This window comes from Bufo gargarizans, chromosome 6 (assembly GCF_014858855.1).
Source record: "Bufo gargarizans isolate SCDJY-AF-19 chromosome 6, ASM1485885v1, whole genome shotgun sequence".
Taxonomy (NCBI): Eukaryota; Metazoa; Chordata; class Amphibia; order Anura; family Bufonidae; genus Bufo; species Bufo gargarizans.
The window spans coordinates 224,123,040-224,141,284 of NC_058085.1; positions in this window are offsets into that span (position 1 = coordinate 224,123,040).

Below are 18,245 nucleotides of genomic sequence, written 5' to 3' on the forward strand. Positions count from 1 at the left end.
AACGGCCAATCAAATTTCAGCCATTTGTTTAAATGGGAAAAATTCAAACTGCCGCTGCTCTTAGACTGTTAATGGCAGGGTTCCCGAAACTTGGCACAGTTGGTCACTGGAGGACTGTGCCAATGTATATCTCATTTTGGGGATGCTAAAAAGTGGGCGGAGCCACAAACAACCAATCAGATTTTCCCTATTGACTTCAATAAGAAACCTTTAAACAGCTGTCATTCTCACAGCACCCAAACTCGGCAGGGTGGGTCAGTGTGAGACAAAGGTCAAAATTTATAAAAGTGGGCGGAGTCTACACTCCACCCAGTTACTCCGCCCACTCCAGTTGTAAGCTACTGGTGGAGGCAAGAACACATCACACAATTTCCCCAGAAATTGTACCTTTTCTAGTTATGTGTTCTTGCTTAGCAAGACCACATATTGTTATCTCACATATATATTATTATGTGTTCTTGCTTAGCAAGACCACATATTGTTATCTCACATATATATTATTATGTGTTCTTGCATAGCAAGACCACATACTGTTATCTCACATATATATTATTATGTTGGCTTGTAGAGCCAACATACTGTTATTCGATTGTCAAAAAGCGTTTCAGCTTATTCTTATTATTATTTTTATTATTATTATTCTTAGCCGCGTTTTCTATACGCTACTCCTCCTACAGTTTTGGGGCTACATACCCCAAACTTTCTACACTTCTTCGACCTATAGCGACTCGAGTTGCTTGTGCTTTTATAAGCGATCCCACCCCCGGGGCCCCCGGGGCGGGCCCCGGAAGCCCCCTTTTTTCCCATAGACTTTGACAGGGTACATTTTCAAATCGCTCCCACTCGTCAGCCTTTGAAGCTAAAGTCGCCAAACTTAAGTCACTTAGTCATGGGGTCAACCCGAAAATTTTGGGCACATTTCGGGGCCCCCAAAAAGTGGGCGGGGCCACACAGAACCAATCAAAATCTCCCCATTGACTGTAATGAGACCTTCAAATTGCTACTCCTCCGACATTTTTAGGAGTACAAATTCCAAACTTTGCAGACTTGGTCGGCACCCACCCTAGTACCTTGCTTGTGCTTTGTTACCCGATCCCACCCTCCGGGCCCCTGGCACAGGGCCCCCAAAATCCACGTTTTTCCCATTGACTTTGACAGGGAAAATTTTCAAATCGCTCCCAGTCGCACAGATTTTAAACTAGAGTCACCAAACTTGGGTCACTTAGTCATGGGGTCAACGCGCAATTTGTTAGCACATTTCGGGGCCCCAAAAAAATGGGCGGGGCCACACAGAACCAATCAAAATCTCCCCATTGACTGTAATGAGACCTACAAATTGCTACTCCTCCAACATTTTTAGGATTACAAAATCCAAACTTTGCAGACTTGGTCGGCACTCACCCGAGTACCTTGCTTGTGCTTTGTTACCCGATCCCACCCTCCGGGCCCCTGGCACAGGGCCCCCAAAATCCACGTTTTTCCCATTGACTTTGACAGGGAAAATTTTCAAATCGCTCCCTGTCGCACAGATTTTAAACTAAAGTCACCAAACTTGGCTCACTTAGTCATGGGGTCAACCCGACAATTTAGGGCACATTTCGGGGCCCCCAAAAAGTGGGCGGGGCCACACAGAACCAATCAAAATCTCCCCATTGACTGTAATGAGACCTTCAAATTGCTACTCCTCCGACATTTTTAGGAGTACAAATTCCAAACTTTGCAGACTTGGTCGGCACCCACCCTAGTACCTTGCTTGTGCTTTGTTACCCGATCCCACCCTCCGGGCCCCTGGCACAGGGCCCCCAAAATCCACGTTTTTCCCATTGACTTTGACAGGGAAAATTTTCAAATCGCTCCCAGTCGCACAGATTTTAAACTAGAGTCAACAAACTTGGGTCACTTAGTCATGGGGTCAACGCGCAATTTGTTAGCACATTTCGGAGACCCGAAAATGTGGGCGGGGCCACACGGAACCAATCAAATTCTCCCCATTGACTACAATGGGACGTTCAAATCGCTACTCCTCCCATAGATTTAGGAGTATCAATACCGAACTTTGCACCCTTGGTCGACACATACCCGAGAATCTTGCTTGTGCTTTGTTAACCGATCCCACCTTCCGGGCCCCTGGGGCGGGCCCCCGAAAACCTCTTTAATTCTCCCATAGAGTTTTATTGGAAAAATGCAAACGTTTGTCACTCATACAGCTTCGGAGTGAAACTCACCAAACTTGGGTCACTCAGTCATGGGGTCAACCTGAAAATTTCTGTCACATTTTGGGGACATTAAAAAGTGGGCGGAGCTACAAACAACCAATCAGATTTTCCCTATTGACTTCAATGAGAAACCTTTAAATTGCTGTCATTCTCACAGTATTGAAGCCAGAACACCCAAACTTGGCACCATAGGTCATTGGGTGACTGGATTCCAAAAATTATGAAAAAGTGGGCGGAGTCTACAACGGCCAATCAAATTTCAGCCATTTGTTTAAATGGGAAAAATTCAAACTGCCGCTGCTCTTAGACTGTTAATGGCAGGCTCCCCAAACTTGGTACAGTTGGGCAATTTAGGATTAGGATTAAAATTTTGAAAAGTGGGCGGGGCCAAAAACAACCAATCAGATTTCTTTCATTGATGTCAATATGGAGAAAAAAAATTCCAGAAAATTGAAAAATGCTGCCATGATTGATGTCGGGGGCTTCAGATCTCTGAAATCAGGTGATAGATTACATTGGAATCAAAAATTTGAAAAAGTGGGCGGAGCCAACAACAACAAATCAGATTTTCCCCATTGACTTCAATGAGAAACCTTTAAATTGCTGTCATTCTCACAGTATTTAAGCCAGAATACCCAAACTTGGCACCGTAGGTCATTGGGTGACTGGGGTCAAAAATTTTTAAAAAGTGGGCGGGGTCTACAACGGCCAATCAAATTTCAGCCATTTGTTTATATGGGAAAAATTCAAACTGCCGCTGCTCTTAGACTGTTAATGGCAGGGTAATAAAACTCGGCACAGTTGGTCACTGGCGGACTGTGACAATGTATATCTCATTTTGGGGACGCTAAAAAGTGGGCGGAGCCACAAACAACCAATCAGATTTTCCCTATTGACTTCAATAAGAAACCTTTAAACAGCTGTCATTCTCACAGTTTTTAAGCCACAGCACCCAAACTCGGCAGGGTGGGTCAGTGTGAGGCAAAGGTCAAAATTGATAAAAGTGGGCGGAGTCTACATCGGCCAATCAAATTTCAGCCATGTGTTTGAATGGGAAAAATTCAAACCGCCGCCGCTCTTAGACTTTGATTGGCACAGTCTTCAAACTTGGCGCAGTTGGTCACTGGAGGACTGGGATTAAAATTCAAAAAAGTGGGTGGAGCCACCAGCAGCCAATCAGACGACAAGCCAACATCTTGTGGTTTCTTCAGAAACGACACATTCTAGTTATTATTATTATTATTATTCTTAGCCGCGTTTTCTATACGCTACTCCTCCTACAGTTTTGGGGCTACATACCCCAAACTTTCTACACTTCTTCGACCTATAGCGACTCGAGTTGCTTGTGCTTTTATAAGCGATCCCACCCCCGGGGCCCCCGTGGCGGGCCCCGGAAGCCCCCTTTTTTCCCATAGACTTTGACAGGGTACATTTTCAAATCGCTCCCACTCGCCAGCCTTTAAAGCTAAAGTCGCCAAACTTAAGTCACTTAGTCATGGGGTCAACCTGAAAATTTTGGGCACATTTCGGGGCCCCAAAAAAGTGGGCGGGGCCACACAGAACCAATCAAAATCTCCCCATTGACTGTAATGAGACCTTCAAATTGCTACTCCTCCGACATTTTTAGGAGTACAAATTCCAAACTTTGCAGACTTGGTCGGCACCCACCCGAGTACCTTGCTTGTGCTTTGTTACCCGATCCCACCCTCCGGGCCCCTAGGACGGGCCCCCAAAATCCAAGTTTTTCCCATTGACTTTGACAGGGAAAATTTTCAAATCGCTCCCAGTCGCACAGATTTTAAACTAAAGTCACCAAACTTGGGTCACTTAGTCATGGGGTCATCCCGAAAATTTAGGGCACATTCTGGGGACCCCAAAAAGTGGGCGGGGCCACACAGAACCAATCAAAATTGCCCAATTGACTATAATGAGACCTTCAAATTGCTACTCCTCCCACATTTTTAGGAGTACAAATTCCAAACTTTGCAGACTTGGTCGGCACATACCCGAGTATCTTGCTTGTGCTTTGTTAACCGATCCCACCCTCCGGGCCCCTGGGGCGGGCCCCCGAAAACCCCTTTTTTTCTCCCATAGAGTTTTATTGGAAAAATGCAAATGTTTGTCACTCATACAGCTTCGGAGTGAAACTCACCAAACTTGGGTCACTCAGTCATGGGGTCAACCTGAAAATTTCTGTCACATTTTGGGGACATTAAAAAGTGGGCGGAGCTACAAACAACCAATCAGATTTTCCCTATTGACTTCAATGAGAAACCTTTAAATTGCTGTCATTCTCACAGTATTGAAGCCAGAATACCCAAACTTGGCACCATAGGTCATTGGGTGACTGGATTCCAAAAATTATGAAAAAGGTGGGCGGAGTCTACAACGGCCAATCAAATTTCAGCCATTTGTTTAAATGGGAAAAATTCAAACTGCCGCTGCTCTTAGACTGTTAATGGCAGGCTCCCCAAACTTGGTACAGTTGGGCAATTTAGGATTAGGATTAAAATTTTGAAAAGTGGGCGGGGCCAAAAACAACCAATCAGATTTCTTTCATTGATGTCAATATGGAGAAAAAAAATTCCAGAAAATTGAAAAATGCTGCCATGATTGATGTCGGGGGCTTCAGATCTCTGAAATCAGGTGATAGATTACATTGGAATCAAAAATTTAAAAAGTGGGCGGAGCCAACAACAACAAATCAGATTTTCCCTATTGACTTCAATGAGAAACCTTTAAATTGCTGTCATTCTCACAGTATTTAAGCCAGAATACCCAAACTTGGCACCGTAGGTCATTGGGTGACTGGGGTCAAAAATTTTAAAAAGTGGGCGGGGTCTACAACGGCCAATCAAATTTCAGCCATTTGTTTAAATGGGAAAAATTCAAACTGCCGCTGCTCTTAGACTGTTAATGGCAGGGTAATAAAACTCGGCACAGTTGGTCACTGGCGGACTGTGACAATGTATATCTCATTTTGGGGACGCTAAAAAGTGGGCGGAGCCACAAACAACCAATCAGATTTTCCCTATTGACTTCAATAAGAAACCTTTAAACAGCTGTCATTCTCACAGTTTTTAAGCCACAGCACCCAAACTCGGCAGGGTGGGTCAGTGTGAGACAAAGGTCAAAATTGATAAAAGTGGGCGGAGTCTACATCGGCCAATCAAATTTCAGCCATGTGTTTGAATGGGAAAAATTCAAACCGCCGCCGCTCTTAGACTTTGATTGGCACAGTCTTCAAACTTGGCGCAGTTGGTCACTGGAGGACTGGGATTAAAATTCAAAAAAGTGGGTGGAGCCACCAGCAGCCAATCAGACGACAAGCCAACATCTTGTGGTTTCTTCAGAAACGACACATTCTAGTTATTATTATTATTATTATTCTTAGCCGCGTTTTCTATACGCTACTCCTCCTACAGTTTTGGGGCTACATACCCCAAACTTTCTACACTTCTTCGACCTATAGCAACTCGAGTTGCTTGTGCTTTTATAAGCGATCCCACCCCCGGGGCCCCCGTGGCGGGCCCCGGAAGCCCCCTTTTTTCCCATAGACTTTGACAGGGTACATTTTCAAATCGCTCCCACTCGCCAGCCTTTGAAGCTAAAGTCGCCAAACTTAAGTCACTTAGTCATGGGGTCAACCCGAAAATTTTGGGCACATTTCGGGGCCCCAAAAAAGTGGGCGGGGCCACACAGAACCAATCAAAATCTCCCCATTGACTGTAATGAGACCTTCAAATTGCTACTCCTCCGACATTTTTAGGAGTACAAATTCCAAACTTTGCAGACTTGGTCGGCACCCACCCGAGTACCTTGCTTGTGCTTTGTTACCCGATCCCACCCTCCGGGCCCCTGGGACGGGCCCCCAAAATCCAAGTTTTTCCCATTGACTTTGACAGGGAAAATTTTCAAATCGCTCCCAGTCGCACAGATTTTAAACTAAAGTCACCAAACTTGGGTCACTTAGTCATGGGGTCAACGCGCAATTTGTTAGCACATTTCGGAGACCCGAAAATGTGGGCGGGGCCACACAGAACCAATCAAATTCTCCCCATTGACTACAATGAGACATTCAAATTGCTACTCCTCCCACAGATTTAGGAGTATCAATACCGAACTTTGCAGACCTTGGTCGGCACATACCCGAGTATCTTGCTTGTGCTTTGTTAACCTGATCCCACCCTCCGGGCCCCTGGGGCGGGCCCCCGAAAACCTCTTTTTTTCTCCCATAGAGTTTTATTGGAAAAATGCAAACGTTTGTCACTCATACAGCTTCGGAGTGAAACTCACCAAACTTGGGTCACTCAGTCATGGGGTCAACCTGAAAATTTCTGTCACATTTTGGGGACATTAAAAAGTGGGCGGAGCTACAAACAACCAATCAGATTTTCCCTATTGACTTCAATGAGAAACCTTTAAATTGCTGTCATTCTCACAGTATTGAAGCCAGAATACCCAAACTTGGCACCGTAGGTCATTGGGTGACTGGATTCCAAAAATTATGAAAAAGTGGGCGGAGTCTACAACGGCCAATCAAATTTCAGCCATTTGTTTAAATGGGAAAAATTCAAACTGCCGCTGCTCTTAGACTGTTAATGGCAGGCTCCCCAAACTTGGTACAGTTGGACAATTTAGGATTAGGATTAAAATTTTGAAAAGTGGGCGGGGCCAAAAACAACCAATCAGATTTCTTTCATTGATGTCAATATGGAGAAAAAAAATTCCAGAAAATTGAAAAATGCTGCCATGATTGATGTCGGGGGCTTCAGATCTCTGAAATCAGGTGATAGATTACATTGGAATCAAAAATTTAAAAAGTGGGCGGAGCCAACAACAACAAATCAGATTTTCCCCTATTGACTTCAATGAGAAACCTTTAAATTGCTGTCATTCTCACAGTATTTAAGCCAGAATACCCAAACTTGGCACCGTAGGTCATTGGGTGACTGGGGTCAAAAATTTTAAAAAGTGGGCGGGGTCTACAACGGCCAATCAAATTTCAGCCATTTGTTTAAATGGGAAAAATTCAAACTGCCGCTGCTCTTAGACTGTTAATGGCAGGGTAATAAAACTTGGCACAGTTGGTCACTGGCGGACTGTGACAATGTATATCTCATTTTGGGGACGCTAAAAAGTGGGCGGAGCCACAAACAACCAATCAGATTTTCCCTATTGACTTCAATAAGAAACCTTTAAACAGCTGTCATTCTCACAGTTTTTAAGCCACAGCACCCAAACTCGGCAGGGTGGGTCAGTGTGAGACAAAGGTCAAAATTGATAAAAGTGGGCGGAGTCTACATCGGCCAATCAAATTTCAGCCATGTGTTTGAATGGGAAAAATTCAAACCGCCGCCGCTCTTAGACTTTGATTGGCACAGTCTTCAAACTTGGCGCAGTTGGTCACTGGAGGACTGGGATTAAAATTCAAAAAAGTGGGTGGAGCCACCAACAGCCAATCAGACGACAAGCCAACATCTTGTGGTTTCTTCAGAAACGACACATTCTAGTTATTATTATTATTCTTAGCCGCGTTTTCTATACGCTACTCCTCCTACAGTTTTGGGGCTACATACCCCAAACTTTCTACACTTCTTCGACCTATAGCGACTCGAGTTGCTTGTGCTTTTATAAGCGATCCCACCCCCGGGGCCCCCGTGGCGGGCCCCGGAAGCCCCCTTTTTTCCCATAGACTTTGACAGGGTACATTTTCAAATCGCTCCCACTCGCCAGCCTTTGAAGCTAAAGTCGCCAAACTTAAGTCACTTAGTCATGGGGTCAACCCGAAAATTTTGGGCACATTTCGGGGCCCCAAAAAAGTGGGCGGGGCCACACAGAACCAATCAAAATCTCCCCATTGACTGTAATGAGACCTTCAAATTGCTACTCCTCCGACATTTTTAGGAGTACAAATTCCAAACTTTGCAGACTTGGTCGGCACCCACCCTAGTACCTTGCTTGTGCTTTGTTACCCGATCCCACCCTCCGGGCCCCTGGGACAGGGCCCCCAAAATCCACGTTTTTCCCATTGACTTTGACAGGGAAAATTTTCAAATCGCTCCCAGTCGCACAGATTTTAAACTAGAGTCACCAAACTTGGGTCACTTAGTCATGGGGTCAACGCGCAATTGTTAGGCACATTTCGGGGCCCCAAAAAATGGGCGGGGCCACACAGAACCAATCAAAATCTCCCCATTGACTGTAATGAGACCTACAAATTGCTACTCCTCCAACATTTTTAGGAGTACAAAATCCAAACTTTGCAGACTTGGTCGGCACCTCACCCGAGTACCTTGCTTGTGCTTTGTTACCCGATCCCACCCTCCGGGCCCCTGGCACAGGGCCCCCAAAATCCACGTTTTTCCCATTGACTTTGACAGGGAAAATTTTCAAATCGCTCCCTGTCGCACAGATTTTAAACTAAAGTCACCAAACTTGGCTCACTTAGTCATGGGGTCAACCCGACAATTTAGGGCACATTTCGGGGCCCCCAAAAAGTGGGCGGGGCCACACAGAACCAATCAAAATCTCCCCATTGACTGTAATGAGACCTTCAAATTGCTACTCCTCCGACATTTTTAGGAGTACAAATTCCAAACTTTGCAGACTTGGTCGGCACCCACCCTAGTACCTTGCTTGTGCTTTGTTACCCGATCCCACCCTCCGGGCCCCTGGCACAGGGCCCCCAAAATCCACGTTTTTCCCATTGACTTTGACAGGGAAAATTTTCAAATCGCTCCCAGTCGCACAGATTTTAAACTAGAGTCAACAAACTTGGGTCACTTAGTCATGGGGTCAACGCGCAATTTGTTAGCACATTTCGGAGACCCGAAAATGTGGGCGGGGCCACACGGAACCAATCAAATTCTCCCCATTGACTACAATGGGACGTTCAAATCGCTACTCCTCCCATAGATTTAGGAGTATCAATACCGAACTTTGCACCCTTGGTCGACACATACCCGAGAATCTTGCTTGTGCTTTGTTAACCGATCCCACCTTCCGGGCCCCTGGGGCGGGCCCCCGAAAACCTCTTTAATTCTCCCATAGAGTTTTATTGGAAAAATGCAAACGTTTGTCACTCATACAGCTTCGGAGTGAAACTCACCAAACTTGGGTCACTCAGTCATGGGGTCAACCTGAAAATTTCTGTCACATTTTGGGGACATTAAAAAGTGGGCGGAGCTACAAACAACCAATCAGATTTTCCCTATTGACTTCAATGAGAAACCTTTAAATTGCTGTCATTCTCACAGTATTGAAGCCAGAACACCCAAACTTGGCACCATAGGTCATTGGGTGACTGGATTCCAAAAATTATGAAAAAGTGGGCGGAGTCTACAACGGCCAATCAAATTTCAGCCATTTGTTTAAATGGGAAAAATTCAAACTGCCGCTGCTCTTAGACTGTTAATGGCAGGCTCCCCAAACTTGGTACAGTTGGGCAATTTAGGATTAGGATTAAAATTTTGAAAAGTGGGCGGGGCCAAAAACAACCAATCAGATTTCTTTCATTGATGTCAATATGGAGAAAAAAAATTCCAGAAAATTGAAAAATGCTGCCATGATTGATGTCGGGGGCTTCAGATCTCTGAAATCAGGTGATAGATTACATTGGAATCAAAAATTTGAAAAGTGGGCGGAGCCAACAACAACAAATCAGATTTTCCCCATTGACTTCAATGAGAAACCTTTAAATTGCTGTCATTCTCACAGTATTTAAGCCAGAATACCCAAACTTGGCACCGTAGGTCATTGGGTGACTGGGGTCAAAAAAAATTAAAAAGTGGGCGGGGTCTACAACGGCCAATCAAATTTCAGCCATTTGTTTATATGGGAAAAATTCAAACTGCCGCTGCTCTTAGACTGTTAATGGCAGGGTAATAAAACTCGGCACAGTTGGTCACTGGCGGACTGTGACAATGTATATCTCATTTTGGGGACGCTAAAAAGTGGGCGGAGCCACAAACAACCAATCAGATTTTCCCTATTGACTTCAATAAGAAACCTTTAAACAGCTGTCATTCTCACAGTTTTTAAGCCACAGCACCCAAACTCGGCAGGGTGGGTCAGTGTGAGGCAAAGGTCAAAATTGATAAAAGTGGGCGGAGTCTACATCGGCCAATCAAATTTCAGCCATGTGTTTGAATGGGAAAAATTCAAACCGCCGCCGCTCTTAGACTTTGATTGGCACAGTCTTCAAACTTGGCGCAGTTGTTCACTGGAGGACTGGGATTAAAATTCAAAAAAGTGGGTGGAGCCACCAGCAGCCAATCAGACGACAAGCCAACATCTTGTGGTTTCTTCAGAAACGACACATTCTAGTTATTATTATTATTATTATTATTCTTAGCCGCGTTTTCTATACGCTACTCCTCCTACAGTTTTGGGGCTACATACCCCAAACTTTCTACACTTCTTCGACCTATAGCAACTCGAGTTGCTTGTGCTTTTATAAGCGATCCCACCCCCGGGGCCCCCGTGGCGGGCCCCGGAAGCCCCCTTTTTTCCCATAGACTTTGACAGGGTACATTTTCAAATCGCTCCCACTCGCCAGCCTTTGAAGCTAAAGTCGCCAAACTTAAGTCACTTAGTCATGGGGTCAACCCGAAAATTTTGGGCACATTTCGGGGCCCCAAAAAAGTGGGCGGGGCCACACAGAACCAATCAAAATCTCCCCATTGACTGTAATGAGACCTTCAAATTGCTACTCCTCCGACATTTTTAGGAGTACAAATTCCAAACTTTGCAGACTTGGTCGGCACCCACCCTAGTACCTTGCTTGTGCTTTGTTACCCGATCCCACCCTCCGGGCCCCTGGACAGGGCCCCCAAAATCCACGTTTTTCCCATTGACTTTGACAGGGAAAATTTTCAAATCGCTCCCAGTCGCACAGATTTTAAACTAAAGTCACCAAACTTGGGTCACTTAGTCATGGGGTCAACGCGCAATTTGTTAGCACATTTCGGGGCCCCAAAAAAGTGGGCGGGGCCACACAGAACCAATCAAAATCTCCCCATTGACTGTAATGAGACCTTACAAATTGCTACTCCTCCAACATTTTTAGGATTACAAAATCCAAACTTTGCAGACTTGGTCGGCACTCACCCGAGTACCTTGCTTGTGCTTTGTTACCCGATCCCACCCTCCGGGCCCCTGGCACAGGGCCCCCAAAATCCACGTTTTTCCCATTGACTTTGACAGGGAAAATTTTCAAATCGCTCCCTGTCGCACAGATTTTAAACTAAAGTCACCAAACTTGGCTCACTTAGTCATGGGGGCAACCCGACAATTTAGGGCACATTTCGGGGCCCCCAAAAAGTGGGCGGGGCCACACAGAACCAATCAAAATCTCCCCATTGACTGTAATGAGACCTTCAAATTGCTACTCCTCCGACATTTTTAGGAGTACAAATTCCAAACTTTGCAGACTTGGTCGGCACCCACCCTAGTACCTTGCTTGTGCTTTGTTACCCGATCCCACCCTCCGGGCCCCTGGCACAGGGCCCCCAAAATCCACGTTTTTCCCATTGACTTTGACAACTTGGGTCACTTAGTCATGGGGTCAACGCGCAATTTGTTAGCACATTTCGGAGACCCGAAAATGTGGGCGGGGCCACACGGAACCAATCAAATTCTCCCCATATGACTACAATGGGACGTTCAAAATCGCTACTCCTCCCACAGATTTAGGAGTATCAATACCGAACTTTGCACCCTTGGTCGACACATACCCGAGAATCTTGCTTGTGCTTGTTAACCGATCCCACCTTCCGGCCCCTGGGGCGGGCCCCGAAAACCTCTTTTTTCTCCCATAGAGTTTTATTGGAAAAATGCAAACGTTTGTCACTCATACAAGCTTCGGAGTGAAACTCACCAAACTTGGGTCACTTAGTCATGGGGTCAACCTGAAAATTTCTGTCACATTTTGGGGGCATTAAAAGTGGGCGGAGCTACAAACAACCAATCAGATTTTCCCTATTGACTTCAATGAGAAACCTTTAAATTGCTGTCATTCTCACAGTATTGAAGCCAGAATACCCAAACTTGGCACCATAGGTCATTGGGTGACTGGATTCCAAAAATTATGAAAAAGTGGGCGGAGTCTACAACGGCCAATCAAATTTCAGCCATTTGTTTAAATGGGAAAAATTCAAACTGCCGCTGCTCTTAGACTGTTAATGGCAGGCTCCCCAAACTTGGTACAGTTGGGCAATTTAGGATTAGGATTAAAATTTTGAAAAGTGGGCGGGGCCAAAAACAACCAATCAGATTTCTTTCATTGATGTCAATATGGAGAAAAAAAATTCCAGAAAATTGAAAAATGCTGCCATGATTGATGTCGGGGCTTCAGATCGCTGAAATCAGGTGATAGATTACATTGGAATCAAAAATTTAAAAAGTGGGCGGAGCCAACAACAACAAATCAGATTTTCCCTATTGACTTCAATGAGAAACCTTTAAATTGCTGTCATTCTCACAGTATTTAAGCCAGAATACCCAAACTTGGCACCGTAGGTCATTGGGTGACTGGGGTCAAAATTTTTAAAAAGTGGGCGGGGTCTACAACGGCCAATCAAATTTCAGCCATTTGTTTAAATGGGAAAAATTCAAACTGCCGCTGCTCTTAGACTGTTAATGGCAGGGTAATAAAACTTGGCACAGTTGGTCACTGGCGGACTGTGACAATGTATATCTCATTTTGGGGACGCTAAAAAGTGGGCGGAGCCACAAACAACCAATCAGATTTTCCCTATTGACTTCAATAAGAAACCTTTAAACAGCTGTCATTCTCACAGTTTTTAAGCCACAGCACCCAAACTCGGCAGGGTGGGTCAGTGTGAGGCAAAGGTCAAAATTGATAAAAGTGGGCGGAGTCTACATCGGCCAATCAAATTTCAGCCATGTGTTTGAATGGGAAAAATTCAAACCGCCGCCGCTCTTAGACTTTGATTGGCACAGTCTTCAAACTTGGCGCAGTTGGTCACTGGAGGACTGGGATTAAAATTCAAAAAAGTGGGTGGAGCCACCAGCAGCCAATCAGACGACAAGCCAACATCTTGTGGTTTCTTCAGAAACGACACATTCTAGTTCTTATTATTATGTTGGCTTGTAAAAGCCAACATCTTGTTATTCGATTGTCAAAAAGCGTTTCAGCTTATTCTTATTATTATTATTATTATTATTTTTATTATTATTATTCTTAGCCGCGTTTTCTATACGCTACTCCTCCTACAGTTTTGGGGCTACATACCCCAAACTTTCTACACTTCTTCGACCTATAGCAACTCGAGTTGCTTGTGCTTTTATAAGCGATCCCACCCCCGGGGCCCCCGTGGCGGGCCCCGGAAGCCCCCTTTTTTCCCATAGACTTTGACAGGGTACATTTTCAAATCGCTCCCACTCGCCAGCCTTTGAAGCTAAAGTCGCCAAACTTAAGTCACTTAGTCATGGGGTCAACCCGAAAATTTTGGGCACATTTCGGGGCCCCAAAAAAGTGGGCGGGGCCACACAGAACCAATCAAAATCTCCCCATTGACTGTAATGAGACCTTCAAATTGCTACTCCTCCGACATTTTTAGGAGTACAAATTCCAAACTTTGCAGACTTGGTCGGCACCCACCCGAGTACCTTGCTTGTGCTTTGTTACCCGATCCCACCCTCCGGGCCCCTGGGACGGGCCCCCAAAATCCAAGTTTTTCCCATTGACTTTGACAGGGAAAATTTTCAAATCGCTCCCAGTCGCACAGATTTTAAACTAAAGTCACCAAACTTGGGTCACTTAGTCATGGGGTCAACGCGCAATTTGTTAGCACATTTCGGGGCCCCAAAAAAGTGGGCGGGGCCACACAGAACCAATCAAATTCTCCCCATTGACTACAATGAGATGTTCAAATCGCTACTCCTCCCACAGATTTAGGAGTATAAATACCGAACTTTGCACCCTTGGTCGGCACATACCCGAGTATCTTGCTTGTGCTTTGTTAACCGATCCCACCCTCCGGGCCCCTGGGGCGGGCCCCCGAAAACCTCTTTTTTTCTCCCATAGAGTATTATTGGAAAAATGCAAACGTTTGTCACTCATACAGCTTCGGAGTGAAACTCACCAAACTTGGGTCACTCAGTCATGGGGTCAACCTGAAAATTTCTGTCACATTTTGGGGACATTAAAAAGTGGGCGGAGCTACAAACAACCAATCAGATTTTCCCTATTGACTTCAATGAGAAACCTTTAAATTGCTGTCATTCTCACAGTATTGAAGCCAGAATACCCAAACTTGGCACCATAGGTCATTGGGTGACTGGATTCCAAAAATTATGAAAAAGTGGGCGGAGTCTACAACGGCCAATCAAATTTCAGCCATTTGTTTAAATGGGAAAAATTCAAACTGCCGCTGCTCTTAGACTGTTAATGGCAGGCTCCCCAAACTTGGTACAGTTGGGCAATTTAGGATTAGGATTAAAATTTTGAAAAGTGGGCGGGGCCAAAAACAACCAATCAGATTTCTTTCCTTGATGTCAATATGGAGAAAAAAAATTCCAGAAAATTGAAAAATGCTGCCATGATTGATGTCGGGGGCTTCAGATCTCTGAAATCAGGTGATAGATTACATTGGAATCAAAAATTTAAAAAGTGGGCGGAGCCAACAACAACAAATCAGATTTTCCCCATTGACTTCAATGAGAAACCTTTAAATTGCTGTCATTCTCACAGTATTGAAGCCAGAATACCCAAACTTGGCACCGTAGGTCATTGGGTGACTGGATTCCAAAAATTATGAAAAAGTGGGCGGAGTCTACAACGGCCAATCAAATTTCAGCCATTTGTTTAAATGGGAAAACTTCAAACTGCCGCTGCTCTTAGACTGTTAATGGCAGGCTCCCCAAACTTGGTACAGTTGGACAATTTAGGATTAGGATTAAAATTTTGAAAAGTGGGCGGGGCCAAAAACAACCAATCAGATTTCTTTCATTGATGTCAATATGGAGAAAAAAACATTTCAGAAAATTGAAAAATGCTGCCATGATTGATGTCAGGGGCTTCAGATCGCTGAAATCAGGTGATAGATTACTTTGGAATCAAAAATTTAAAAAGTGGGCGGAGCCAACAACAACAAATCAGATTTTCCCTATTGACTTCAATGAGAAACCTTTAAATTGCTGTCATTCTCACAGTATTTAAGCCAGAATACCCAAACTTGGCACCGTAGGTCATTGGGTGACTGGATTCAAAAAATTATGAAAAAGTGGGCGGAGTCTACAACGGCCAATCAAATTTCAGCCATTTGTTTAAATGGGAAAAATTCAAACTGCCGCTGCTCTTAGACTGTTAATGGCAGGCTCCCCAAACTTGGTACAGTTGGACAATTTAGGATTAGGATTAAAATTTTGAAAAGTGGGCGGGGCCAAAAACAACCAATCAGATTTCTTTCATTGATGTCAATATGGAGAAAAAAAATTTCAGAAAATTGAAAAATGCTGCCATGATTGATGTCAGGGGCTTCAGATCGCTGAAATCAGGTGATAGATTACTTTGGAATCAAAAATTTAAAAAGTGGGCGGAGCCAACAACAACAAATCAGATTTTCCCCTATTGACTTCAATGAGAAACCTTTAAATTGCTGTCATTCTCACAGTATTTAAGCCAGAATACCCAAACTTGGCACCGTAGGTCATTGGGTGACTGGGGTCAAAAATTTTAAAAAGTGGGCGGGGTCTACAACGGCCAATCAAATTTCAGCCATTTGTTTAAATGGGAAAAATTCAAACTGCCGCTGCTCTTAGACTGTTAATGGCAGGGTAATAAAACTCGGCACAGTTGGTCACTGGCGGACTGTGACAATGTATATCTCATTTTGGGGACGCTAAAAAGTGGGCGGAGCCACAAACAACCAATCAGATTTTCCCTATTGACTTCAATAAGAAACCTTTAACAGCTGTCATTCTCACAGTTTTTAAGCCACAGCACCCAAACTCGGCAGGGTGGGTCAGTGTGAGGCAAAGGTCAAAATTGATAAAAGTGGGCGGAGTCTACATCGGCCAATCAAATTTCAGCCATGTGTTTGAATGGGAAAAATTCAAACCGCCGCCGCTCTTAGACTTTGATTGGCACAGTCTTCAAACTTGGCGCAGTTGGTCACTGGAGGACTGGGATTAAAATTCAAAAAAGTGGGTGGAGCCACCAACAGCCAATCAGACGACAAGCCAACATCTTGTGGTTTCTTCAGAAACGACACATTCTAGTTATTATTATTATTATTATTCTTAGCCGCGTTTTCTATACGCTACTCCTCCTACAGTTTTGGGGCTACATACCCCAAACTTTCTACACTTCTTCGACCTATAGCAACTCGAGTTGCTTGTGCTTTTATAAGCGATCCCACCCCCGGGGCCCCCGTGGCGGGCCCCGGAAGCCCCCTTTTTTCCCATAGACTTTGACAGGGTACATTTTCAAATCGCTCCCACTCGCCAGCCTTTGAAGCTAAAGTCGCCAAACTTAAGTCACTTAGTCATGGGGTCAACCCGAAAATTTTGGGCACATTTCGGGGCCCCAAAAAAGTGGGCGGGGCCACACAGAACCAATCAAAATCTCCCCATTGACTGTAATGAGACCTTCAAATTGCTACTCCTCCGACATTTTTAGGAGTACAAATTCCAAACTTTGCAGACTTGGTCGGCACCCACCCTAGTACCTTGCTTGTGCTTTGTTACCCGATCCCACCCTCCGGGCCCCTGGGACGGGCCCCCAAAATCCACGTTTTTCCCATTGACTTTGACAGGGAAAATTTTCAAATCGCTCCCAGTCGCACAGATTTTAAACTAAAGTCACCAAACTTGGGTCACTTAGTCATGGGGTCAACCCGACAATTTAGGGCACATTTCGGGGCCCCCAAAAAGTGGGCGGGGCCACACAGAACCAATCAAAATCTCCCCATTGACTGTAATGAGACCTTCAAATTGCTACTCCTCCGACATTTTTAGGAGTACAAATTCCAAACTTTGCAGACTTGGTCGGCACCCACCCTAGTACCTTGCTTGTGCTTTGTTAACCGATCCCACCCTCCGGGCCCCTGGGAAAGGGCCCCCAAAATCCACGTTTTTCCATTGACTTTGACAGGGAAAATTTTCAAATCGCTCCCAGTCGCACAGATTTTAAACTAAAGTCACCAAACTTGGGTCACTTAGTCATGGGGTCAACGCGCAATTTGTTAGCACATTTCGGAGACCCGAAAATGTGGGCGGGGCCACACGGAACCAATCAAATTCTCCCCATTGACTACAATGGGACGTTCAAATCGCTACTCCTCCCACAGATTTAGGAGTATCAATACCGAACTTTGCACCCTTGGTCGGACACATACCCGAGTATCTTGCTTGTGCTTTGTTAACCGATCCCACCCTTCCGGGCCCCTGGGGCGGGCCCCCGAAAACCTCTTTTTTTCTCCCATAGAGTTTTATTGGAAAAATGCAAACGTTTGTCACTCATACAGCTTCGGAGTGAAACTCACCAAACTTGGGTCACTTAGCCATGGGGTCAACCTGAAAATTTCTGTCACATTTTGGGGACATTAAAAAGTGGGCGGAGCTACAAACAACCAATCAGATTTTCCCTATTGACTTCAATGAGAAACCTTTAAATTGCTGTCATTCTCACAGTATTGAAGCCAGAATACCCAAACTTGGCACCATAGGTCATTGGGTGACTGGATTCCAAAAATTATGAAAAAGTGGGCGGAGTCTACAACGGCCAATCAAATTTCAGCCATTTGTTTAAATGGGAAAAATTCAAACTGCCGCTGCTCTTAGACTGTTAATGGCAGGCTCCCCAAACTTGGTACAGTTGGGCAATTTAGGATTAGGATTAAAATTTTGAAAAGTGGGCGGGGCCAAAAACAACCAATCAGATTTCTTTCATTGATGTCAATATGGAGAAAAAAAATTCCAGAAAATTGAAAAATGCTGCCATGATTGATGTCGGGGGCTTCAGATCTCTGAAATCAGGTGATAGATTACATTGGAATCAAA